The following is a 27,017-nucleotide window of genomic DNA, read 5'->3' as shown; positions in this document are numbered from 1 at the left end:
AATGCAAGACAAGAAAAACATGCTTTTAAAGGGCTCCTGCGTAGGTTCACCTACCCCAGGATCCAGGCCAAAACACCAAATTGGAAACAGTCCTCTGACTATCTATATGAAGGGCACCCACTAATTAATCTTAAAGTGACTGCTGGAAAGGCAGGAAACACTGAGACTTTTCCCAGGGCCTGAGATACTGATGGGTACCGAATTTTCAACCTCATTCTATTTTGCCAAGATCACCACCAGAGGGTGCTATTTTTGAACTACTCTCTCTAACCTGCTGGAGCTGGGGATCGCACTCAGCTAAGAACCCCCCAGGCCCACCCCTTGCAGCAAACCATGCATGTCCTGGCCAGGAAAGACATTAGCCCAGCCCAACCTGTGCCTTGGCACAGCTGTGATCCATGGCCAGGCTGGGTACCAGTCCCAGTCACTCATATCCCAGCATGGCCATGTGATGTGGCCAGCAGGACACCATATCCACCCACCCCTGTGCAGCACACATGGCCATGCATCACAACAAAGCACTAGTCCTGCCAACTCCCAGGCCAGAGACATGGTCTACTGCAATAGATGGTCGCACACAGCCCACACCCAGGAAACCCCTTGAGCACCTCGTTCTGGTGGTCAGAGAGGATAGTACTTCTAGGCTTCATGTGGCATCTCCTACATACAGTCGCTCCTTTAAGACAAGAAGAGGTAGTTGATTTGCCTAATATATGGAAATAAACACAGACAGGCAAAGAAAATGGGAAGACAGAGAAATATGTCCCAAATGAAAGAACAAGACAAAGAATCAAGAAAAGACAGGGCAGAGGATCTGTTTCCAAACACACACACACACACACAGAGGGCCAACAGGCACATGGGAAGATATTCAACATCACTAATCATTAGGGAAATACAAATCAAAACCACGATGAGATATCACCTCATACCACGTAGAATGGCTATCATCAAAAAGACAAAAGTGGTAACAAATGTTAGTGAGGATGTGGCAAAAAGGGAACCATTGTACACTGTTGGTGGCAATGCAAACTGGTGCAGCCACTAAGGCAAATAGTATGGAGATTTGTCAAGAAATTGAGAACAAAACTACCATATGATCTAGCTGTTCCATTTCTGGGTGTTTATCTGAAGAACACAAAGATGCCAATTCAAAATGATATATGTAGCCCTATGCTTATAGAAGCATTATTTATAAAGAGCCAGGAAATGGAAACAACCCAAATGTCCACTGAGTATATAAATATATATTCAATGGGCTACTACTCAGCCATAAAAAATGAAATCTTGCCATTTGCAACAACATGGATGGGCCTTCAAGGTACTATGCTAAGTGAAATAAGTCAGACAGAGAAAGATTTGTCTTTCTCATAAGATTTCACTTATCTGTGTAATTAAAACAAAACAAAACAAAACAAAAAAACTCATATATACAGAAACCAGATTGGTGGTCAGCATAGGGGAAGGGTATGGGGTGGGGCCTATGCAAAATGGGTGAATGGTGTCAACTGTATGGTGATAAATGGTAAATAGATTTTAGTGGTTACCATCTTGTCCACAATAGAGATATCAAATTATAATGCTGTACACCTGAAACTTACACAGGTGACCCTTGAACAATGTGGGAGGAGCTGAAAACCCAAGAATAACTTTGAGTAACCAAAAATTTAACTATTAGTAGCCTACTGTTGACTGGAAGTCTTACCAATATCTAGGCTACATGGTTCATCTGAAAGTATTTATAAATTGTCACAAATCTCCAAAAAATGTTCCAATATATTTACAGGAAAAAAATTCACATATAAGTGGGCCCATACAGTTCAAGCCCACATTGTTCAAGGATCAATGTAATGTTACATACCAATTTTACCTCAATTAAAAAAAAGTAATCTAAAATAAAATTAAATGAAAAAAAACAAAAAAATTAAATTAAATTAAATGAACAAACATATGTTAGGCATTGGGAATATAAAAATAATTAATTACCTCCCTGCCCTCAATAATTTCACAGTCTAGCTGGGGAGACATTTAAGGAAACATAATTTCAAATCACACTGTGTTCTGTGAGCACACAGAAGAGAGACCTATCCCTGTCGATAAAGAAATAAGCCAGAGATTTGGTCTCATAGGCATTCTAGGCAGCTAGACTGATAAAGGTGCAGAAGAATAAGAAAGCAAGCAAAAAATGTGCATGAATTGTTCAGACAAATGCTAGCATTAAATCTGTTACTCAGGCTACACGGGACGAAGTTGCCTATAAAAATGTATAACCTCTGAAGGCTGGGCAGGTGGGAGAGTGTCAGATCATGAAGGGCCCATATGCCATGCTCAGAGACTTATCTAATAGGCAATAAAAAAAAAAGCAATTAATAAAACTGGTTTTAAAATAAGAATATTCCACTCCTTGTTTTCTCAAAAGTCTTCCCAAATTAATATACACAAGGAACAAAAATTCTACTCTTAGCTTCAATGAAACTAAAACCATTTGTAGTGGGAAACTAAAGTATATAAAGACTGAACTCAAAGGAAAGGCTAATACATTTTCACAGCAAAACGTCAACTCAAACTGCCAGTGGAAGAGTATATGTACAAGAAGCTAGCTGGTTCACACTGAGGAACCCAAGAAATGCCAAGGAATGGAGGAGCCAGGTACTGCAGCGGTCATGGGGGAAGGCACAGGAAGGCACAGAACTGAAGATGGTGAGATGGTTTGAAATCTGTATAAAAAGTACATACAAGTTTCCAAGTCTTCACTAGGCTTGGCTCCTGTGTCTTAGCCACAGGAAAAGGGAGGTAACCATTCTGGAGAATTTGAACCAGGGAAGTTCCTGATTCATACATATATACATATTCTCCCCTTGGAGAAAATCATTGCAGATCTTGATGTATAAGTCTCCAGTAAAAAGCCTGGATACCCTACCATCCTCGGGCAAAACCAACATTTTAAACAATCCTTGCCCAAATACTCAGAACCTCCAATCATCTTTTCAATGTTTACTCTTAAGTAGGTATCAAAAACAGGGGTTCCTGGGTGGCTCAGTCGGTTGAGCGTCTGACTTCGGCTCAGGTCATGATCTCACGGTTCGTGGGTTCGAGCCCCGCGTCGGGCTCTATGCTGACAGCCAGCTCAGAGCCTGGAGCCTGCTTCAGATTCTGTGTCTCCCTCTCTCTCTGACCCTCCCCTTCTCAGGCTGTCTCTCTCTCTCTCAGAAATAAATAAAACATAAAAAAAAAAGTAGGTATCAAAAACAATAATGACCAGACATTTTAGTAAAATCTTCAAGATAAGATATAGAGACAAACATGCCAAGTAACTTAAAAGAAATAAAGGTAATGCAAGGCTGAGATGAAATAACCAAATATACAAATATAGTATAATTAGTATCCTTAAAAACGTAAAGAACAAATATTATGACCAAAAAAATCAAAACAGGATATTGTAAAAGAAAGACAGAATGGCTCTTAGAAAAATTAAAAATAAAAATAAGAGAGCACAAACCAAAATTTGACTAAAGAAAGGGAGTCAAAGAAATATTTTAGAAGGCTGAAGTGGAAAAATATGGAAATTAGTGAATCTATTCGGGATATCCAATACACAACAAATGGCAGTTCCAGAAAGAGAAAAGAAGACATGATGACAATTATAACTTCCCATAACTGAAAGGTACCAGTCACCAGATTATAAGATTATATGAGCAAATAAAAAGATTGTTGTTTGGAGGCACCAAGTTTTTACCAAGATGGATGTTAACGTCAGTAGGCAATTATTAGGTCATTATTACCCAGTCTAGGTCATGCTCTACATTCTAGCTGCTCAGGGTAGAAGGTGGTCCTGGTACCTTCCATTAAGGTTCACCCATTCTAGGGGTGCCTGGGTGGCTCAGTTGGTTAAGCATTCGACTCTTGGTTTCAGCTCAAGTCATGATCTTAAAAGTTTGTAAGTACAAGCCCCACCTTGGGCTCCATGCCTGGAAGTGCAGAACCTGCCTGGGATTCTCTCTCCCCCTCTCTGCCTTTCCCCAACTCCTCGTTCTCTCTCTCTCTCTCTCTCAAATAAATAAATACATTTTTTAAAAAAGAGTCACACATTCTATAATTCACCAGTTTTAAGAAGGGAGTTTGCTCACAAAAATTCACAAGCATTTTTCAAGTCTTTGTTGTATTCTATTGCCCAAGACTCTCTGCCAAGCTAAGAATCATGTAGGAAATACTACCAAAGGTGAAAGTAGGGGAAGAGGGATTCACTGGGGACTTTTCTATAACAATATATCATATTAGACAAAATAGGGTTACTCAGAAATTTGGATCTAGACTGAGTAACTTAAAGGAGAAAGAACAGTAAAAAATATTCTGTATGGTGTTGGCTTGGCTTTCATAAACCCCCTAATCCTGACATTTATACTTATTTTCAACTATATATTTAATTATGTACTTTCTTTTTAACATCTGTCTCTTGCTCTAGGTTGTAAGCTACATTAAGACAATGGACATAACTCCTTTTTTTTTCTTTTCTGTACCTCTTTTGACTTAAGAAGTAGCAAAGTGCTTACCCCTTGCTTTTTTTTTTTAATGCGTTTTTATTTTTGAGAGAGAGAAAAACAGAGTGAGCAGAGGAGGGGCAGAGAGAGAGGGAAACACAGAATCTGAAGCAGGCTCCAGGCCCTGAGTTGTCCCCACAAAGCCCAACACAGGGTTCGAATTCACAAACTGTGAGATCATACATGGCCTCAGCTGAAGTTGGACGCTCAACCAACTGAACCACCCAGGCGCCCCCTAGCTGTTGCTTTTTAAATGAAGTAATGGAATAACAAATGAATGCACAGAAATGGGCAATTCTAGGGTCTGTGACAGCAGCAAAGACAGGTAGAGCCAAGAAGGGAGCTATTCAGCTACTTTAACACATGGGCTGATATGAGGAGATCATTTGCATACCTGAGACATATAGAGCTTCACTAAAGGTGCGTTCAATATGCGTCAATATATGCGTTCAATAAACGTCAACAAAACAAAATGTGACCTCTGATCCTCGTTAGCATTTTTCTCTCTGTCCTGTTGAGAAGCTTCCAAAACTGTGGAAACATTTCTGCTTTTGCAAATGTTTCATTTTAAGAGCAGTTCTCAAACTCTTTATACTTATCAAAATTATTGAGGGCCCTGAAGAGATTTTGTTTATTTGGGTTTTACCTATCAGTATTTCTCCTGCTATATATTTCAGCTGAGAACTTCTAAAATAAGTAATCATTTAAAAAATAACAACAAACTCATTACTGTAACATAAATAGCAAATGTACATTCATAAAAAGGAAAAACAATGTTTTCCAAAACAATACAATTTAGTGAGCAGAGTCGCATTGTTTAACATTTTTACAATGGTCTGTAATATCTATCTTAATAAAAGTGAACTGGATTCTCCTTCTTCATTCATGTTGTTGCAATATTATGCATCACAGAGCCTCTATGTGTTTGTTAAAGAAAGAAAGGGAGGGGTATCTGTGTAGCTCAGCTGGTTAAGCATCCAACTCTTGATCTCAGCTCAGGTCATGAGCTCAGGTCATGATTCCAGAGTTAATGAGTTCAAGCCCCACATCAGGCTCTGTGTTGATGACATGGAGCCTGCATGGGATTCTGTCTCTCCCTCTCTCTCTGCCCCTCCCATCCAGGCATGCATTCGCTTTTTTTCTCTCTCTCTCAAAATTAAGTAAACTTTGAAAAAAAAGGAAAAAAAAACTTAAAAAGAAAGGGGGAAGAAAAAGCAAATGACATCTTAGTATTATATGAAAACACTTTTGGCTTTGTCAGTTCTCTGAAGGGGTCCTGGATATTTGTCAGGCACCTGGCAAGTGAAAGTAGTAAAAATAATTTCAACTAAAGTTGGTCATCCTCAAGATAATACAATCTCAAGATATTATTTAGAACCCAAGGAAACACACTGAACTGCTGGGATTTCTTACCAAACAAAATGCCACTCTACACGGTCTGTTAATAAGTCCATTACTTAGTGGAATAAATTGGGCTGTCTTATAGGTTTATCATGTACAATGGGATCAGTTTTACTGCCCTTTGAGCAACTAAGTAAACGGAGTGATTGTTTACATCTCTCCTTTCATTTCTAAAAACTGAAAACAACTCTCCAGGCATCTCTCTTCTCTTTAGACACAATCATAATCTTATGTCAATTATGAGATAATAACTAAATTTTCTTGAGGGTTCCACATGTTTCAGGAAATGTTCTGTGTGCTATATTGCATTGTTTTAATTAGCCCTCAAAACTAATCTCTGAGAAAGGTCCTAGTCTCACAATCATTTTATAGATGAAAAAATGAAAAGCTACCAAGATTAAGTAATGTGCACAAGGTCATACATACAACTAGTAAAAAACAAATCTCAAGCTTTTAGCTATGGTTCCAGATAGTTTCCCTATTCATATTTGCTACTGGTTTTCATTTTAATGGCTTTCATTTTAAGGGCTTTCAATGACTTTTGAGCTCTCATCTGGGAAACTAACCTTGTTTTCAGAATCCTGCCAATGTAAAAGTGTGTACCCAATTCTCTGTGCCCCATGGAAGAAGACATTTGGACCACAACACTTTCCTGCACTGACTGCTCTGCTTCATCCCAAACAACTTCTTCTAGATCATTCCTAAAACAATACCACCTTCACTCCGGTCATTTCTTTGGTCATTCTTGTCTCTCCTATTTGAATTGTTCAGCATCACTGAAGGCAGGTTTAAACCAGCCTGCCAGTAATGGTGAAGAATCTTCCAATAGCCTGATTGCCAACATTATCAAGGATCTGGGACAATCCTGTGGCGTATGTCACACCTTTACTCTTCTTCTCAGAAATTCTGTCAGCAACAACTTTCTGCAGACCCCAGTGACTTAGAAAATAGTCACTCTATAAGCTGTGTAGAAATGAATAGCAGATGTGTGCTACCTGCCCTGGGAAATTCAGAAGTGTCAGTTTAATATCCTGGGTGTTGCTGGCTGAACCTGAAAAGTCAATTCAGGTTATAAAAATTGCAGTAGATTGCCACAAATCCCCGAATGTTCTCTTCAGTTCAGGTAGAGCAAAGGTAATGGGCCACAGGAGAAAAGCAGAGAAAAAAAATAATGGATCCCATCTCACTAATTGAGAGCTAGCTCTTGAAAAGGATAATGATACTAAAGTCTCTATTTCCCCCAAAACCTCTAATTTTAATACATGAGCCATCATACACTCCAGTGTTATCACATGCAAGTCAGACTGGAATCATAGAAATGTTATTTTCTCCTATTATAGCCTTATTTATGCCAGATAAAGTACACAATTTTTGCCTCTTGGGTTATAACTCCGTGGCCAAGCATTTTAATTATCAATTATCTGCACTACAAATAGGATTATCACTGATTTAACTTTTGAGACAATTACTATGGCAACTCAGTTTAAATAATGGAACAATGTGCTTTCTTCCCCCAGAAACTTTTCTTTAGTTTAATCCTTAGAGCATTATACATTGTTTTTTTCAGTTGAATCACTGTCAATACGATTCCATAGAATAAATACGTCCATTTATTACTAGAAGACATAACTGCATTATTTCAGCATGAATGTCCCCAAAGAACCTAGCTTGCATGAAGTATACGGGAAAACGAGAAGAGTCAAAGCTATTTTCAGTTAAGTATGATTAATTAAATGTACTGTCACTAAAATGATATTACAGTATTTTAATACAACACAGTGTTTCAACGGATACCTACACTGAGTACTTACAAGTGGTTTATTTATTACACAATCATATAACAAGCATCTGCTCTGTAGCAGCGTGCCAGATATTGTAGCTACAAAGATTGATGGGTGTTGTTCCTTTCTCTCCAAGAGTTCACAGTCATATCTAATAGGCCTACATGTAAAGAAATTAAATACAATACAAAATGATATGTTTTATAATAACAGAATGTACAGACCACTGATCTCATACACAGAATGTATGAGACCACTGATCAAGAATCTAAAGCATGCACAGAAAAATTAGAAAGAATTTCCAACATTTGCTAAAAATATTCTTCTCAACTCAAATCAAGTTCTTTTACCAATTAGTATGTTTCATTATAAAACAAAGCCTCAAATATTTTCAGTATAATTTAATCATTCATCAATGGATATGCTAGCAATCAAAGCATCATGCCCACTTGAAGAATCTGTCCTAACAAGAACATTGTTCTTACTGTCACAAATAACCTGTGAGGAGATGAGAAATATCTCCATTTTACATATGGGAAAAGGGCAATGCAATGAGATTAAGTAATTACCAAACACGGAATTGTACTAAATGTTCTACCTCGGATGGAAACTGATTCCTGAGTCTAAGATTTTCCTGCTTTGCTAGCTAATTGCCCAGCTAAGCAACCTGCCCAACAAAGTCATCGGAAATGTGTTCTATATACATTCTCAAACATGTATTTCAATGATTTAATTAGAAGTAGAGCTGAAATGTTTGAGCCTCACATTTGAGCATCTGAAAGATAATATGACCTTAGTTAGAAGACAGACACCATAGAGACTCTGGAAGCTAACAGTAATAAGACTGGGAACCACAGCAATTATACGTGTTGCACCGGAAGCCTTATATCACTGACTTCAAAAGTGCTTGTTTCCTGGTATGTTCCTGCCATATTTTCTACACAAACATTTCAGTATGATATAGTCTGAAATGCATTTACCTTCCAGGCAAGAGAAAGAATAGAATAAGCAGTACTACAATTACAATTACTTGACTGTAAATGGTAAATCCGTTAGTCAAGTAATGTATCACAATGGGAAAATGAATGTTATAATCTGCATACAGGTAAATAGCTAAGGCCATGGGCCCAGAGAGGTAAGAGGGCATGGAGGTTATGGATTTAAGACCTGGAATCATATTTTCTGTGCTCAATGCTAGCCTCTATTACATAACTGTTGTGTAATTTGGGGCAGTTTTAACTTCTTTGTGTCTTACTTTTATCATTTATAAAAGAGGAATAATAATAATAATAGTGCCCACCTCAAAGTGTTATTATGAGGATAAAATTAGTTAATATGTGTTAAAGCTTAGAACAGTGCCTAGATTGAAAGTGTTCCATAAATGTATGCTATTAAGCATAAAATACATTTTTATTACTGCAGTATTATTATGTGGTCTAATGCTATCTTGTTCAGAAAGAATATGTAATGTAAAATCAGTCTTTAAAATAGTTACATACACTCTGAATTAATTTGCAAGGAGCACTGCCAATTCTATTCTGCATTTTATTTGAAACCAAAAAAATAAGATGTTTTAGTCAGGATGGTCCTCACAGACTACTGACTTCCATAATAAAGAGTAATAAATGGCTACACTCTGTCCAATGTCAATCTGGAAAGATTCTAAAACACTGCACTTTGGATACGCTGGACTGGATCCAGTTTTTAGTGAATCATTTCTAAGGTTTCTGCTGTCTTCAATTTCAGGATAAACATTGAAAAAATTCTGAAATGAGACTGAACTAGTTAAGAACGGCTCTTATTTCAGTCTTAGAAATAGATGGGAACAAAGAAAAGAGAGGTAGGTGTATGCAGTGTGGCAAGATGATTTCGTTTTACATCTCCCTGTATTTCTTCCTCCAAGCAGGTAAAGAGCATGATTTTCAAGGCCTTCTGCTTTTCTGTTCTTGTCAATGTCACTTCTGTCAATGTCCTCAAAGAGGTAATTAACCTTATACTGATAAGCAATTTTGTCCCAAGAGCATGCTTTACTAGCCCTCTTATAGCTATTATACCTGAACAGGAATTGTGTCCACCTCCATGTTCCCTTCAATACCTGTCAAGGCTCTGCAAATATTATTAGGTAATAACTTATCATTAGCATTTCCTTTGGCTTTATGGTGCTAAGTTTAATTTTTCCATGATGCCAGCATATAAAATCAAGATATCACTTGCCAGGTCCTAAGTTCCTTAAGATTCTAATAAATATAATTTCTGTCATTCTCCATGTCCCTGGCAACTCCCAGGATAACCTATACATAAGACTTTATCCCTATAAGTGGAGGGAATGGGATACCACTTCTAGACCCAATAACAAGCTTAAGGCCTGGGAGTGTGACATCTTGTGACATTTCCTTCCAACCCCCTCATTTACCTCCATGACATCAACTATCAGGGGCAGGAAACTTATTTTAGGGCAAAATGGTAAGGATATCAGACAATGATGTGGCAAATGTGCCAAACAGAAACTTGACCTCCAAATCTGATTTCTACAATTGTTTCCTGTCCATTTCTACCAGCTGTTTTAACTAGTCTGTTACTATGTGAGTTGCTTGGTTCGTGACATTTGCAATCCTTCCAGGTTTACAGATGAGATTCAGACTATTTTTAAAATAATCCCTTCTTTTTATTCCTTTAGGGAGTAAAAGAGTAAGAATGGAGTTTTAAGAAAGAACATAAATTTCACTTTTGGCTTCACTACTTCTGCATTGCACATCCTTAGAAAAGTTATTCAATCTCTCTGAGCTTTAAGTTTCTCATCTACAAAATTTACATAATACTAATATCTACATTGCTGGGCTGCTTTGAAAATAGACTAGATAATGCATATAGAAAATTATTTGTAAATATAAAAGACTTTCCTCCACACCCGAAAGAGAAGAATTCTGGTACTGTCCTCAACTGTCTGTGGGAACATTTGAAAAGACATGAATGATGGGTCAAATACAGCAACTTAAAGTAGTAGGCCTGGACTGTAATGACAGATTTGGAAGTGGAGGAATATAACTGTGTACTTATTTCTTTCACTCTATTCACCTCAGGAGAAAAGGAACTACTCAAAAACTGTTAGGAAAGACAAAAAGTATTATTCAAATTATTCAAATACATTCAAAGTGATGCTGTATTTATATCAAAGTGATAAAATCTAACAGCAAGAGTAAATGACTTAATATTGAATGACAAAAAGGAAGAGGCATTTACAAGGATATAGGTGTATGTAGGTGAATATAATGCCATTTGGTGAACATACAGATGGATTAGATTTCTAAAAATTTGGAAATATTAATAGTTGTCATCTTCAGGTAGTGGGATTATGACAAATTTTTATTCTTTTTTACATTCCTTCCATTAACATTTTTCCTTCCACTAATTAGCATGTATTATTTTGGTATTAAGATAAAACATGTTATCAGGGCACCTGGGTGGCTCAGTTGGTTAAGCATTCAACTCTTGATTTCTGTTCAGGTCATCAGGTTATGATCTCACCATTTATGAGATCAAGCTCCACAATGACAGCAAGGAGCCTGCTGGGAATTCTCGCTCTTCCTCTCCCTCTACCCCTCCTCTGCTTACTTAAGCACATGTACATGCGTTCCCTTTCTCTCAAAATAAATAAACTTTAAAAAAAAGTACTCTTAAAATCGAAAGATTATAAAATCTTAACAGTTTTTTTCTTTTTTTTGTGTAACTTTAAGTGCTAAAATCCAAATGCTTTCACCCCAGCTTTGCCATCTGCATTTCTTCCCGCACTCATTTTATAAACATTCATGTGTCACTGTATCTCTTTTCCATCTCTTCTCACTCTCTAGGCATTTACATTTCTGGCCTTTGCTTCTCTATGATCAGCAAACCACTATATATGGTGTTGTTCCTTCTTGCTTCACGACCTACTTCATCTCATGATCCCATGAGTTTCCAAACCCACCTTTCTAAGCCATTAAATGCACTTTTCCTCATCCCCATTCTCCACAACCTGGACATATGCACTATCCCAATTTCAAACCCTCTAAGAACATACCCATTTCACTGCCTTATCTCCCTCTTTCTGTCTTTCTAAAAACTACACAAGTATGAGGAAAAAACTGGGGGATTTTTCAAGTTTTTTTTTAATCTTTACTTATTTTGAGAGAGAGAGAGAGAGAGAGAGAGAAGAGTGCATGAGCAGGGTAGAGGCAGAGACAGAATCCCAAGCAAGCGCTGATGGCACAGAGCCCGACATGGGGCTCGAATCCACAAACCATGAGATCATGACCTAAGCCAAAATCAAGAGTTGGACATTTAACCAACTGAGCCACCCAGGTGCCCCTCAAGTTTTAGTTTAAATTCCAGTTAGTTAATATACATTGTAACTCTAGTTTTAGGTGCAAAATTTCATAATTCATCCACAATACAATTTAGTGAAGCACAAAACACTTGGTTCTTTTCACAAATGCTCTCACTAACCTCCATCACCTATTTACCCATCTTCCTGCCCACCTCCCCTCTGGTACCATCAATTTGTNGGAGGAACTTGACGGAGGAACAAGGGGGAGAAGAAGGGGGGAAATGATGGGGGAAAGGGAGAGAAGCAAACCATGAGAGACTCTTGAATGATGACAAAAACTGAGGACTGATGGATGTGGGGGGGAGGGGGGATGGGCATGGAGGAGGGCACTTGTGGGGATGAGCACTGAGTGTTCTGTGGAAACTAATTTGACAATAAACTATTAGAAAAAAAAAAGAATCTGTTTCTTGGCTTGCCTCTTTTTTTTTCCCTCTATGTTCATGTGTTTTCTTTCTTAAATTCCACATATGAGCAAAATCATATGGTATCTGTCTTTCTCTGACTTACTTCAGTTAGCATAATACTCTACATCTCCATTTATGTCATTGCAAATGGCAAAATTTCATTCCACCAAAAAATTACTACAACTGATACATGAATTCAGTAAAGTTACAGGATATACAATTAATGTATAGAAATCTGTTGCATTTCCATATACCAATAATGAAGCAAGCAGAAAGAGAAATCAAGGCATCAATCCCATTTGCAATTGCACCAACAACCACAATATACCTAGAAATAAACCTGACCAGAAAGGTAAAACATTCCAATGCTTATGGATTGGAAGAATAAATATCATTTGGAAAAAAAAAAAAAAACCTATAGTACCCAAAGAAATCTACACATTTAAGGCAATCCCTATCAAAATATCACAAGCATTTTTCATAGAACTAGAACAAATAATCCTAAAATTTTAATGGAAGCACAAAAGACTCCAAGTAGCCAAAGCAATCTCGAAAAAGATAAACAAAGCTGGAGGCATTAAGATCTCGGACTTCAATTTATATTGCAAAGCTATAGTGATTAAGACAGTATGGTACTGGAACAAAAAAGACACATAATCTAATCAATGAAACAAAACAGAAAATTCAGAAATGAACCCAGAATCATATGAGCAATTAATCTTCAACAAAATGTCTCTTCCACAAGACGTTGCATTTTGTTGCTACTGCCATCCTAAATACTCCCTCCACAATCTTTCAGCCCCAGCACCATCTCACCTCATACTGTGGGGCTCTAAAGAACATATTTTAATGTTTCTACAGTTAGTATTTTTTGTGCTTGCTAAGCATATTTTACTGAAACTTACCTGGGCTAAAAGACAAAGCTAAATTACAACTGAATTGATCCTGAAACTCTGAGAGATTTACCTTCTAGGAGTTAAGTGTTTACATTTCAAGGAGGTATAAAATCCTAAACAAACCCTAGGTTGAAATGTCAGAGATAATAGTCTTTTCTTCCCACTAGAGACATATATTTACATTCCAAAGGATAAAAACCCAGTATCCTCCTGAAGGAGAACGTGTTTATAGTTGGGAGTAATGATTTCTCTTCATCTCCCAAGAGGGGTTGGCAGACAGCTGTTCCTTCTCTTTAGAAGCCCCAGATTCTTAATTTCAGGCTTCCTCACCTACAGTGCAGTTCCTAGTGTGCGTAGGATGACATCTGGCCNGAGAAACAATGAAATCTGGCCATGTGTAGCAACATGGATGGACCTTGAGGGTGTTATGCTGAGCGAAATAAGTCAGGCAGAGAAGGACAAATACCATATGTTTGCACGTATAGGAGGATTAGGAGGAACTTGACGGAGGAACAAGGGGGAGAAGAAGGGGGGAAATGATGGGGGAAAGGGAGAGAAGCAAACCATGAGAGACTCTTGAATGATGACAAAAACTGAGGACTGATGGATGTGGGGGGGAGGGGGGATGGGCATGGAGGAGGGCACTTGTGGGGATGAGCACTGAGTGTTCTGTGGAAACTAATTTGACAATAAACTATTAGAAAAAAAAAAGAATCTGTTTCTTGGCTTGCCTCTTTTTTTTTCCCTCTATGTTCATGTGTTTTCTTTCTTAAATTCCACATATGAGCAAAATCATATGGTATCTGTCTTTCTCTGACTTACTTCAGTTAGCATAATACTCTACATCTCCATTTATGTCATTGCAAATGGCAAAATTTCATTCCACCAAAAAATTACTACAACTGATACATGAATTCAGTAAAGTTACAGGATATACAATTAATGTATAGAAATCTGTTGCATTTCCATATACCAATAATGAAGCAAGCAGAAAGAGAAATCAAGGCATCAATCCCATTTGCAATTGCACCAACAACCACAATATACCTAGAAATAAACCTGACCAGAAAGGTAAAACATTCCAATGCTTATGGATTGGAAGAATAAATATCATTTAAAAAAAAAAAAAAAACCTATAGTACCCAAAGAAATCTACACATTTAAGGCAATCCCTATCAAAATATCACAAGCATTTTTCATAGAACTAGAACAAATAATCCTAAAATTTTAATGGAAGCACAAAAGACTCCAAGTAGCCAAAGCAATCTCGAAAAAGATAAACAAAGCTGGAGGCATTAAGATCTCGGACTTCAATTTATATTGCAAAGCTATAGTGATCAAGACAGTTGGTACTGGCACAAAAAAGACACATAATCTAATCAATGAAACAAAACAGAAAATTCAGAAATGAACCCAGAATCATATGAGCAATTAATCTTCAACAAAATGTCTCTTCCACAAGACGTTGCATTTTGTTGCTACTGCCATCCTAAATACTCCCTCCACAATCTTTCAGCCCCAGCACCATCTCACCTGTTACTGTGGGGCTCTAAAGAACATATTTTAATGTTTCTACAGTTAGTATTTTTTGTGCTTGCTAAGCATATTTTACTGAAACTTACCTGGGCTAAAAGACAAAGCTAAATTACAACTGAATTGATCCTGAAACTCTGAGAGATTTACCTTCTAGGAGTTAAGTGTTTACATTTCAAGGAGGTATAAAATCCTAAACAAACCCTAGGTTGAAATGTCAGAGATAATAGTCTTTTCTTCCCACTAGAGACATATATTTACATTCCAAAGGATAAAAACCCAGTATCCTCCTGAAGGAGAACGTGTTTATAGTTGGGAGTAATGATTTCTCTTCATCTCCCAAGAGGGGTTGGCAGACAGCTGTTCCTTCTCTTTAGAAGCCCCAGATTCTTAATTTCAGGCTTCCTCACCTACAGTGCAGTTCCTAGTGTGCGTAGGATGACATCTGGCCCTCATCCCGTTAACCTCAAAAAGGGAAATGTAGGCATAGAAAACAAGCCTACTTAAGTAATAAATAATTATCCTGCCCCAGAAATATCATATCCATTCCTAGGACGATAGAGCTAAATATGAATATTGAACAGTTATCACATACTAAGTCCATCTACGCAAACTCATCCCTCTTTTCCTCCCTGGCTGCCTCTCTAGTCCTTTAAAATGTTTCTTAAAAGGCTGCACTATGTAGGATTTATTTGCTCCCACATCCTGTGTCATCACTAATGCTTAATCTCCATCCGAATGCCTTCTTTCCTCTTTTCAATCAACTCCAATTCCTCTTTGCCATTAAAAATTTGAGAAGTCTGCCCTGAGTAAAATCCTTCATGTTTATTAGACCCCATATTTCAGAGTCTTACACTAGACTGGTAATTACACAATATGCAATGTCAACTTAATTCCATTTCAAGGCAGGCATCCTTAACCCTATTTTAAATATAAGGAACCAGAATCTAAGAAAGGTTAGGAAAATTGCCCACAGTCAGAGTTAGTAAAGGAAAGGACCATGACTCAGTCCTTGGGTGCTTAATACAAGGGTTGGCCATGTGAGTTTCTTTGACCAATAAAATGTTATTAGAGCTGTCACAAGCCACCTCTCTGCAGAAGTGTGAAGGCACTTACATGCTTCCTTCTGGCACAAGCCACAATTTCCCTGATAGGGCTTTCTCACCAACCCTCTACCTTAGTGAAAAATATGCAGATATAAGTTACAGTCAAACAAACATGATATGCAGGTACCAAAAATTAAAAATAAACTTTTGTTAAAGCCACTGAAATTTCCACATTCTTTGTTACTACAAGTTATTTTAGTCTAAGTTAACCAGACATAGAAAAGGTTACAAAGAATAAAATGCAGCTGGAACGGTATCCTAAAATATGTGGTGCCAGATACTGGGCTACTAAAAAGGAAAATTATTTTTGGAGAAAGAAAACAATCTGTGTCATTCAGGAGCAGATATCTGGTGGAACTGTCCCTTCCACTAAGCTGAAGGGCAGATAATATACCTTATCATCCTGAGACTTCAAACAAAGAAGTGGGGGGAAAAAATACTGCTAGCATGAATTGGTTGCAATTCGCTATTAGTGGCAAGGGAGATGAACCCGATGAACCCAATGGAGGGGGGGAGTCAATTTGCAAGAGAATTGAGAGGGATGGGAAGCCAACAGAGAGTGTAGAAATTTCAGGCCTTGCTGAAGTACAAGATGCAAGTTGTCTTTATTTCCAACTGGTAAATAGTAAATCTGAAAATAAAGGCTGATTAAAACTGTTTCATTTTAAAGACCAAATAAAAGAATCTTTTTGTTAAAAAAAGGAAAAAAATATCTATGTATTAATTAAGACAGTAAACAGCAAATGTCTTCTGTTTTACAAAATGGTTCAAGGAAAAAAAGACTAAAAGTAGGCTCTCCTATGAACACCCAACAACTACAAGGTGCCTGCTGTAGGCAGAATGTTTCCCAAATATGTCCATGTCCCTTCTAATCCCCAGTGAAAATATATATTACCTTACAGAACAATATGATTAAACTAAGTATTTTAAAATGAAATTTTTTTGAACTATCTGAATGGCCCTGATGTAATCACGAAGGTCTTTGTAAGTAAACAGAGATGACAGGAGATAAAACAGAGAAGGAAATGTGATGAGGGAAGCAGAGATACAAATGCAAGCCTTGAAGATGAAAGGGGCCATGAGTCAAAGTAATGCAAAGAGCCTCTAGAAGCTAGAAGATGAGGGGTGCCTGGGTGGCTCAGTTGATTAAGCACTAACTTTGGCTCAGGTCGTGATCTCACAGTTTGTGGGTTCAAGCCTCATGTTGAGCTCTGTGCTGACAGCTAGCCTGGAGCCTGTTTCTGATTCTGTGTCTCCCTCTCTCTCTGACTCTCCTGCTTGCTTGCTCTCTTGCTCTCTCTCGCTCTCTCTCAGAAATAAATAAAACGTTAAAATAAATTTCTAGAAGATGGAAAATGCAAGAAAACAAATTTCCCCCTACAACCTCCAGGGAAAAATACACAATCCTGCCAATACCTTGATATGAGCCCAGTGATAACCATTTTGGCTTTTAACCTGTAGACCTANACAAATTTCCCCCTACAACCTCCAGGGAAAAATACACAATCCTGCCAATACCTTGATATGAGCCCAGTGGCTTTTAACCTGTAGACCTGTACAATGATAAATCTGTATTAAGACTATTATTTGGGTAACTGGGGTGAGGGAAGCTCAGTCAGTTGAGCATATGACTGTTGATCTCGGCTCAGATCATGATCCCAGGGTCATGGGATGGAGCCCGATGTCTCGAGAGTTTAAGATTCTCTCTCTCAGGTCGCCTGGGTGGCTCAGTCGGTTAAGGGTCAGACTTCAGGTCTAGGCATGATCTCACCAGCTAGTGAGTTCAAGTCTCACACAGAGCCGTACAGAGCCTGCTTGAGATTCTCTCTCTCCCTCCCACTCTCTGCCCCTCCCCCACTGGCACATACATGTACTCTCTCTCTTTAAAATAAAACAAAACAAAAGACTAACGACTATTGTTAAGGATTTTAACATTTTTCAAGTTAGTGCAGACTTTGTAAGGCCACAAGTCTAAACATCTAAACCAAACTGACTCCATGACAGCTTTAAGTTTCCACTCTAAACTAGAAGGCCTAAGTCTCAGCTTCCCCGAAACTATCAGGCAGTTACACATTGCCCAAGACAGGAGAAACCACCCTTGCAACACCCAATCAGGAAAGGCCAGCGACCACCCTCCATATTACTAAGGGAGAGGCCTGGAGATAGAAACTATAGATAGGACCCTGTTACCTAATGTTAAAGTTAACCTGCTGGTTGCCGAACAAGACCCTAGGCTCGCTCTGTGATTGGTTGAATTTAAAAGGTACTCTAAATGTTGTAATTGGATCCCGCCAAAAGTAACGAATACTCTAGACAATGTGTATGGTCAAACCCGCTGTCAATGATGTTGAATAATTATGATTGGATCACTGTTCCCATGTCACAACTTCTGTAACTCCCCCGTCTCAAACCCCATAAAAACCCTACTCTGCCCTTGTTAGAGGCTCTCAGCACGGACCCATACGCTGGTGAAGTCTGGGAGCCCAAGCTTAAGCCCATAATAAAGCCCTTTGCCTTTGCATGGGTGACTCGGTCTCCCTGGTGGTCTCTGGTCGGTGAGGATACTGCGATCTGGGTATAACAACTTGAAACCCAAAGACACAGGTTCGAACACATGAACAGTTGAGATCATGACCTGAGCTGAAATCAAGAGTCGGACAACTGACTGAGCCACTTGGGTGCCCCAAGGATATTTTCTAACCCTAAGTTTTGCAGTAATTCATTATAGTAGCAATAGAAAACTAATACTGTAGCGATAACTGTGTTGGTATAGCTGTTGATAAATACTGATTTTATCAAATTAATAAAAAATTGATTCAGTTCTTTTTTTAATGTTTGTTTATTTTTGAGAAAGAGAGAGAGCGAGAGCAAGAAGGAGGGAGGGGCAGAGAAAGCAGGAGATAGAGAATCTGAAGGAGGTTGTGGGCTCCACACTGTCACCACCCTGATACAGGGCTCAAACTCCCAAACCCGAGATCATGACCTAAGCCGAAGTCAGATGCTTAACCGGCTGAGCCACCCAGGTGCCCCAAAGCTGATTCAGTCCGTAAGAGAACTGCAATATCAAAAGAGTCATGAATCTAGACTAAGAGAGACTATGACTATTTGATAATTGAAATGTCCCTTCGATTTCAGTGAGGAGAATGTAGAGTGGGAAAGCTGCTCAGTCCTCAAGCATAGCATACTCTCCAATTACCTCTGTAGTATAAGGGAAGAGCATAAATGAAAATGGAGGGACCTCCAAGGGAATGGAGCAGAGAGTCCCAAGAGTCATGCAGAGCAAAGGACTGGGGCATGAGGGAGAACTATGCCCACCTTCGTGTTAGGAGTCCCCATCACACAGCCCAACATAATTTCAGAATTGTTATGGGCAGGGACTCCTTGTGCCTTCCATCTTTTCTTTTTCAGATGGGGCTCTGTCATTGTTATGCAGTCCCTATTTTTCTACTGAATATGTAGGAGAATGTGGGGAGTGAAGGAGTGACTTGTTTTTGTGTGTTTATTTCTTTTCTAATAAACCTCCAGCTCAAGAAAGTCCACATCAGAAGCTGGTGGGAACTGTCATATAATCCCAGACTCTGAGCCTAATAGGAGGGAACTTTTAGGTTGTATCTATTAGAGAAGAAATCTATCATTTCACATATTTTAGGTACAGAAGAGACACAAGTGAACTTTTGCGGCCAAGGAGTAGACTCAGACAGAGTTGATTATGGTTTCCAAATATTTTATGCCTCTCCCTGTGGAACAGCTGTACTGCCTTACTCTGTTGATGTCAGGCTTGCTTAGGTGACTTGCCTGGACAGTAAAATATGAGTCCAAGTAAAATATGCTACTTCTGAGAAGCTTTAAGAGACACTGTAAATCTAGCGAGTCTCTTCTTTCTCTCTGCCACAGGCCCTGCAACACCCCACACAGGGGCTGCTTTGTCAGCTTTGATGCCAGATAAAGACACCATGAAACTGAGCAATAGGTGATGAACAACCCACAAGATTAAGATGTAACAGGAGCAAGCAATGAAGCATTGTGGTTGTGTAAACTACTCTAATTGTGGCTGTGAGGTTGGATGTTACTAAAGGTATAACAGCCTAAGCTTCTGCAGTAGAGGTCAGAGAAAAGTGACTGGTTCCTAATAGGATGACCCAGTGCTATTAGATATGTTTGATTGCTCCAGTTCAATAAAAGGCTCTGACCAGAGGACAATGCAAAAAATTACTCCAGGTTCACGAGTGGTTTAGAATGTATGTGATAGGCGCTAAATTTTGTATTTAAGAATAGCTACAAGAAAAAGAATCCCACATGGTAGTAGATGACCACAGAAAGAAAGCAATCATTCACCTGAGAAAAATTTTTTTTTATTTTTTTAATGTTTTATTTATATCTGAGAGAGAGAGAGAGAGAGAGATAGCATGAGCAGGGGAGGGTCAGAGAGACAGGGAGACACAGAATCTGAAACAGGCTCCAGGCTATGAGCTGTCAGCACAGAGCCCGACATAGGGCTCAAACCCATGAACCATGAGATCATGACCTGAGCCAAAGTCAGATGCTTAACCAATTGAGCCACCCAGGCACCCCAAGAAAAAAATTTTTTTTTAATTAACAAAGGAGGAGATATAATCTNAGGTATAACAGCCTAAGCTTCTGCAGTAGAGGTCAGAGAAAAGTGACTGGTTCCTAATAGGATGACCCAGTGCTATTAGATATGTTTGATTGCTCCAGTTCAATAAAAGGCTCTGACCAGAGGACAATGCAAAAAATTACTCCAGGTTCACGAGTGGTTTAGAATGTATGTGATAGGCGCTAAATTTTGTATTTAAGAATAGCTACAAGAAAAAGAATCCCACATGGTAGTAGATGACCACAGAAAGAAAGCAATCATTCACCTGAGAAAAATTTTTTTTTATTTTTTTAATGTTTTATTTATATCTGAGAGAGAGAGAGAGAGAGAGATAGCATGAGCAGGGGAGGGTCAGAGAGACAGGGAGACACAGAATCTGAAACAGGCTCCAGGCTATGAGCTGTCAGCACAGAGCCCGACATAGGGCTCAAACCCATGAACCATGAGATCATGACCTGAGCCAAAGTCAGATGCTTAACCAATTGAGCCACCCAGGCACCCCAAGAAAAAGATTTTTTTTTAATTAACAAAGGAGGAGATATAATCTGTGCTCCAATCTGGTGAAATGTTAGAGTCACAATTCTTCCATAACAAATGGTAGATTTCCAATATGGCACAGAGAAGAAAATAAATGAGGCTTTGACATCACAATCATATATTTAATGATCGTATTGTGTAAAAGACTAAGATCCATGAACCAACATGACTTACTTGCAATAGCGCCGTCACAAAGCCATTGAATATGCATCACCACATATTTCTAAAGCACAACCACAAAGCTAATCCTTACAACTCATTCACACAGCAGAAGTTTAGACTTGTAATTAACAAGATCCACATACGCACATGTCCACGTTTGGCGCATACCTGGCTCAGAGAAGGCAGAGCTATGGATTATATCACAAGGAATGCTTGCTCCCTCACTGAAACATCTGAGTAAAAGTAAAATATGATGACATGAACATCAAGTGTGTTCTTAAAAACAAAACAAAAAAAAATGTCCTAAAGTCCCCATAAAGACAATCATGGAAGCCAGGAAGGTGGTCCCATCTTCTTGTCTTATTAATGTTGAGGGGGAAGGGCCTGATAAGAGTGAGACTGTGCTGCTGCTGCTGCTGCTGCTGCTGCTGCTGCTGCTGCAGATGTGGCTGGTGTTGTTGCCGCTGCTGCTACTAGTGTTTCTGCTTTAGGTCCTGATCTTACTCCTCTACCTATTGTTTCATTGAGCTGCTGTCCCTCGTCTAGAGACTCTTTGCTGTGTTTAAACAAAGGTTATGCTTTGAAGAGACTGAATAAGAAGCCAAGTAGCAATGATGTTTGGACGTTGCATTGTACTCTCCTCAAACTCAACAACATGCCTTGAGCACTGTGCACAGAAGCTAGAAGGCATACCTTTGAAAATGCAAAATGACTTCAGTAGTGCTCCTAGAACTCACCTGAGGAGGTGGTGAATGTTGAAGCTTGCCTCCAGATGCTCCCCTACAGAGAAGAAACCGACAATGAGTAATACAAAAGCTGCCAAGAATAGGAAGCACAAAAGAGAGTGGCTTTTATTAATGATGTATAAACTTAGAGTTTTCCTTCCAACTTAATATTAAGAATACTATAATATGCAACAAGATTCCCAAATACTATGCTCAATTTATATTACACATTTTTAATACTATGGTATGTTGCATAAATAGAAAATATTTTATAGCACTGTGACATGACGATACCAATTATTTTAGCTGGTAAAATAGGAGTCACAAACCTAACTGTAGGAATAAGATAATAACTTAAACCCTCTGAATAGCAATAATCTCTGGGCCCAACAAAACATATCTGCTGGACAGACTGGTCCAAAGATCCACATTTCCAGTCTGGGCTATTCTAGTTGATCCCCTCCACTCTATCAGCCCTTTCTCAGATACCAAAGGAAAACACCAATGAAAGCGGGCAGTTTTTGTAACCAGAAACTGTATTTTAGATTAAAGGAAAAATATGTATTTTGCCATCAAGTACCAAGACTATAATAAGATTCCTCTTTTACAAATAAATGTATATAATGGGTTAATCTTTTGAGGATCTTCTTAAATTTCAACTAGAAACTGAATGTTATTCTACACAACTGTGTTGCTAGGAGCATAATGTGGTAGGAAGTACACATCACTGAGATTTAAGAGACCCAGATTCTAGGCCCTGGCTCCACTCTGTTGCTTCCCAGAGGAAACAGGTGGGGTTTGACTCTGCAAGATAAAGTGAAAGACAAAAGTGACTAATTTTCTTCTTCTTCTCTTTTTTTTTTTTTTAATTTCAGAGAGAGAGGGAAAGCATGTTAGCAGGGGAGAATAGTAGGGGAAAGAGAGAGAGAAAGAAAGAGAGAATGGATACCTTAAGCAGGCTTCACACTTAGCACAAAGCCCAACACTGGGCTCGATCCCACGACCCTAGGATCATGACCTGAGCCAAAATCAAGAGTCAGACACTCAACCAACTGAGCCACCCAGGCTCCCCATAACTAATTTTCTTTAATTACAGGGTTTTATTCTATGTTTACTGGGTAATTGCTCCTTGAAGGGTTACTGCTGTGAGTGAGCTTGCATGGGTTGGGGTAGATCAGGGCAGAGGATTCAGGACAATGGATCAATCCAGAGTACATAGTTTCCTAGGATCCTATCAAACTAATGAGGAAATTATAAACCTCACTGTGATTGGGATATAGTTGAGTAAATGGTGAAAAAAACGTTGGAAAATACGATTGAAGGTGGCTCTCTGCAAATCTTTGAATGGCTTACAGGAGATGCAAATTTTACACCTGCTTATGTAGTCCCTAGGGACAGAGAAGCCAGGGACAGACTTCATGGGAAGGTGAGAATATCCAAAGGTGGACTTGAGTAGTCGACCTCAATTCCATTTATTTCCTGCCATGGGCAGTGCACGTCATCATTCATAGATTCCAAATTTGTGAATTCACCTACTTGCTAAAATTTATTTGTACCCCAAAGTCAATACTCGCAGTGATTCCACAGTCACGGTCACTCACAGGCATGTTGATGCACAGAGCTGTGAAAATCTGAAGTCACCTGCTGCACATGTTCCCAGCTGAAATGAAACAAGGAACCTGCTGACTTTTTCTTTCAGCTCTCTTACTATACACAAGTATTCTTTTCTCAGCCTATTTAATGCCACATATTTCATATTTGCATGATTTTTTATGGTGATTTAGCTGTTTAACTTGGCTCCCAAGCATAGTGCTGAAGTGCTATCTAGTGTTCCTAAGCACAAGAAGGCAGTGATGTGTTTCATGGAGAAAATACACATATTAAGTAAGCTTATATTTTGGCTATCAGTTCAATGCTAATGAATCAACAATAAACATTAAATCAGGTGTGTTTAAACAGAAACACACAGGGATGCCAGGGTGGCTCAGTCAGTTAAGCATCTGACATCAGTTCAGGACATGATATCATGGCTCATGAGTTCGAACCCATGTTGGGCTGTATGCTGACAGCCTGAAGCCTAGAGCCTGCTTTGGATTCTGTGCCTTCCACTTTCTTTTTTTCTTTCACAGTTTATCGTCAAGTTGGTTTCCATATAAAACGCAGTGCTCGGGGCGCCTGGGTATCTCAGTCAGTTAAGCGTCCGACTTCGGCTCAGGTCATGATCTCGTGGGTTCGAGCCCCGTGTCGGGCTCTGTGCTGACAGCTCAGAGCCTGGAGCCTGCTTTGGATTCTGTGTCTCCCTCTCTCTCTCTGACCCTCTCCTGTTCATGCTGTGTCTCTCTCTCTCTCTCTCAGATATAAATAAAACAATTAAAAAAAAAAACGCAGTGCTCATCCCAACAAGTGCCTTCTCCATGCCCATCACCCTTTTTCTCCTCTCACCCACCCCCATCAGCCCTCAGTTTGTTCTCAGTATTCAAGAGTCTCTCATGGTTTGCCTCCCTCCCTCTCCCTATTTTTTCCCTTTCCTCTCCCCCATGGTCCTCTGTTAAGTTTCTCCTGTTCCACTTAGAGTGAAAACATATAGTATCTGTCCTTCTATGCCTCACTTATTTCACTTAGCGTAACACCCTCAAGTTGCATCCATATTTCTACAAATGGCCAGATTCCATTCTTTCTGAATGCCATGTAGTAATCCATTGTATAGATAAACAATATCTTCTTGATCCATTCATCAGTTGATGGACATGTAGGCTCTTTCCATGATTTGGCTATTGTTGAAAGTGCTGCTGTGAACATTGGGGTACATGTGCTCCTATTCATCAGCACTCCTATATCTCTTGGGTAAATTCCTAACAGTGCTATTGCTGGGTCATAGGGGAGTTCTATTGCTAATTTTTTAAGGAAACTCCACACTGTTTTCTAGAGAGGCTGTACCCGTTTACATTTCCACCAACAGTGTGGGAGGGTGCCCATTTTTCCATATCCTTGCCAGCATCTAGACTCTCCTGATTTGTTCATTATAGCCACTCTGACCGGTGTGAGGTGGTATCTTAGTGTGCGTCTCCCTCTTTCTCTCCCCTTCTCCCACTCATGCTTTGACTCTGTCTCTCACAAATAAATAAAAAACAGTAAAAATAAAAAAATAAAAAAAAACAGAAACACACAAGCAGCACCTGGATGCTTTTGATTTTTGTTCAGGTCATGATCTCACAGTTCATGAGTTTGAGCACTGCTTCAGATTCTCTCTCTCCCTCTCTCTCTTCCCCTCCCCTGGCTCAGGCTCTCTCCCTACCCCAAAATAAAAAAATAAATTTTAAAAAATTATTAAACAGAAATATACATAAAAGAAAACTATGCATTGACTGTTTAACAAAAATGTGACCAAAGGCTGGCAGGAACCTAACGCTGTATTTCCCTTCAGGGCACTGATTCAGTCTTCAGGATGACTTTATAAATCATAACTACCACAAATAACAAGAAGTGTTAAATGGCAATTTTATTATCTCTTAAGAATAATGTCATGGAAAGATTTCATATATCAGGTCAAAGGACAGCAAAGAAGCCACACGGTGCCCTTTCCAATCTCAAATTCTAATACTTAGTGAAAAATTGATTCAAGCCTCAGATGGGCAGTTAGATTAAATAATTTTCCCCTATGAGCTCCCCAAATTCCGTAATTCTACAATTGGTCAGAGAGATGACTGAGTCTCAGATTCCACTTTTATATAATATGAATGCTGAAAAAAAAATCTTAAATTTCTTCCTAGCTCTAAAGTTTCATTATTGAAGAAAAAGATTTGCCTAGCATCCTTCTGGAAAAAATACACATTTTGTCATTAAATACCTTGACCATAAAGATTTCTCTTTTAAATATCAAATTCTATTCCATATTTTTCTTACTCTCTACTCAGTATTTCATCTGTAGAAATTTTCCTCTATAGAAACTTGCTATTTCCTATTTATGATCTTCTTTTTTAAGTTGGTTACTATCTTTAATTCAACGGTACAGGAAAAAACTTTCAAAGTTTTCCTAAACATATATCCCATACTTCTAAGGAAGGACCTGAATCTCTCTGCCTTCCCCAGACTACCTTTGCTCATTCTAAAGAGCTAGAGGATACTGGGCCATGCAACTGAGTCTTAAACCAAATGGGTAATAAGCTTACAAAGATCCCACAGAGCACCTCTATCAAAGTGAAAACAGCCTTGGAGTAACAAGTCTTATTTTCTTGTAACCCTATTTTTAGGACAAGCACCTTACCCTCCTGAGTGGGTCCCTAGAAAAAAAATGCAGAACACATCTAGGACAATTGTGATCACTTTTAAAGCAATTCACAACTAGGCTGGCAGCAGTAATCCATGAATCTGCCTGAACTGGGTAAGAACACAGTCCATTAAGTGATAACATCTGGACAGCAGCCAGGTTATCCATTTTCCTTATTCCCAAGAGGGTTAAAAAACAGATCTGAAATTGTGTAATTATCTGCATAATTTAATATTATACATCTCATACAAAAAAAGCAATGGGCTTGTACCTGTGAGTGCCTCTAAAGAAGACAAAGCAATACACAATGAAGTAAGATGTGAAACTGGAGTGAAAGGGGAAAAAATATAATAGAAAGGGAATAGTGTATCATAATTAATAGGATAGAAAAAAGAATCAATATAGTAATTTAAATACAGCAAATTGTTGCAGCCATGTTTGTCTTTCCCATTAAGCTCTGTGTATCTTGGTGATAATGATACCATTAAGTAGCTCTGAGTATCTTAATGATAACTACATCAATTGAGATATTATGATTTAATCACAGGTGGACTCATAAACACAGTGCCTAGATTGTAGGTGCCTGTTAATAAACGTTGAGTTCAATTGCATTGAAGGCTTTTATTATTTTGGTTATTCATATCACTACTTTTCAAAAAATTAGGACACTCTCAAAGGAAACATCAGGG

The 27,017-nt window shown here is 38.7% G+C and overlaps 1 long non-coding RNA gene across 1 annotated transcript in view; it reads right to left on the bottom strand.

Moving 5' to 3' along the window:
- LOC144222058 (uncharacterized) overlaps window positions 1–22,117 on the bottom strand; it is a 175,164-nt gene extending 153,047 nt beyond the window's left edge. Inside the window, exon 1 of the long non-coding RNA XR_013332274.1 lies at window positions 22,074–22,117. This is a non-coding gene — a long non-coding RNA (uncharacterized LOC144222058). The remainder of the gene's footprint in view (window positions 1–22,073) is intronic.
- Window positions 22,118–27,017: the final 4,900 nt, after the last annotated feature.

Source organism: Crocuta crocuta, unplaced genomic scaffold (genome assembly GCF_008692635.1).
Source record: "Crocuta crocuta isolate KB4526 unplaced genomic scaffold, BGI_CrCroc_1.0 scaffold376, whole genome shotgun sequence".
In the NCBI taxonomy this organism is placed as follows: domain Eukaryota; kingdom Metazoa; phylum Chordata; class Mammalia; order Carnivora; family Hyaenidae; genus Crocuta; species Crocuta crocuta.
The sequence above is the reverse complement of the archived record's forward strand: the minus strand, read 5'-3'. Positions and strand labels throughout refer to the sequence as shown.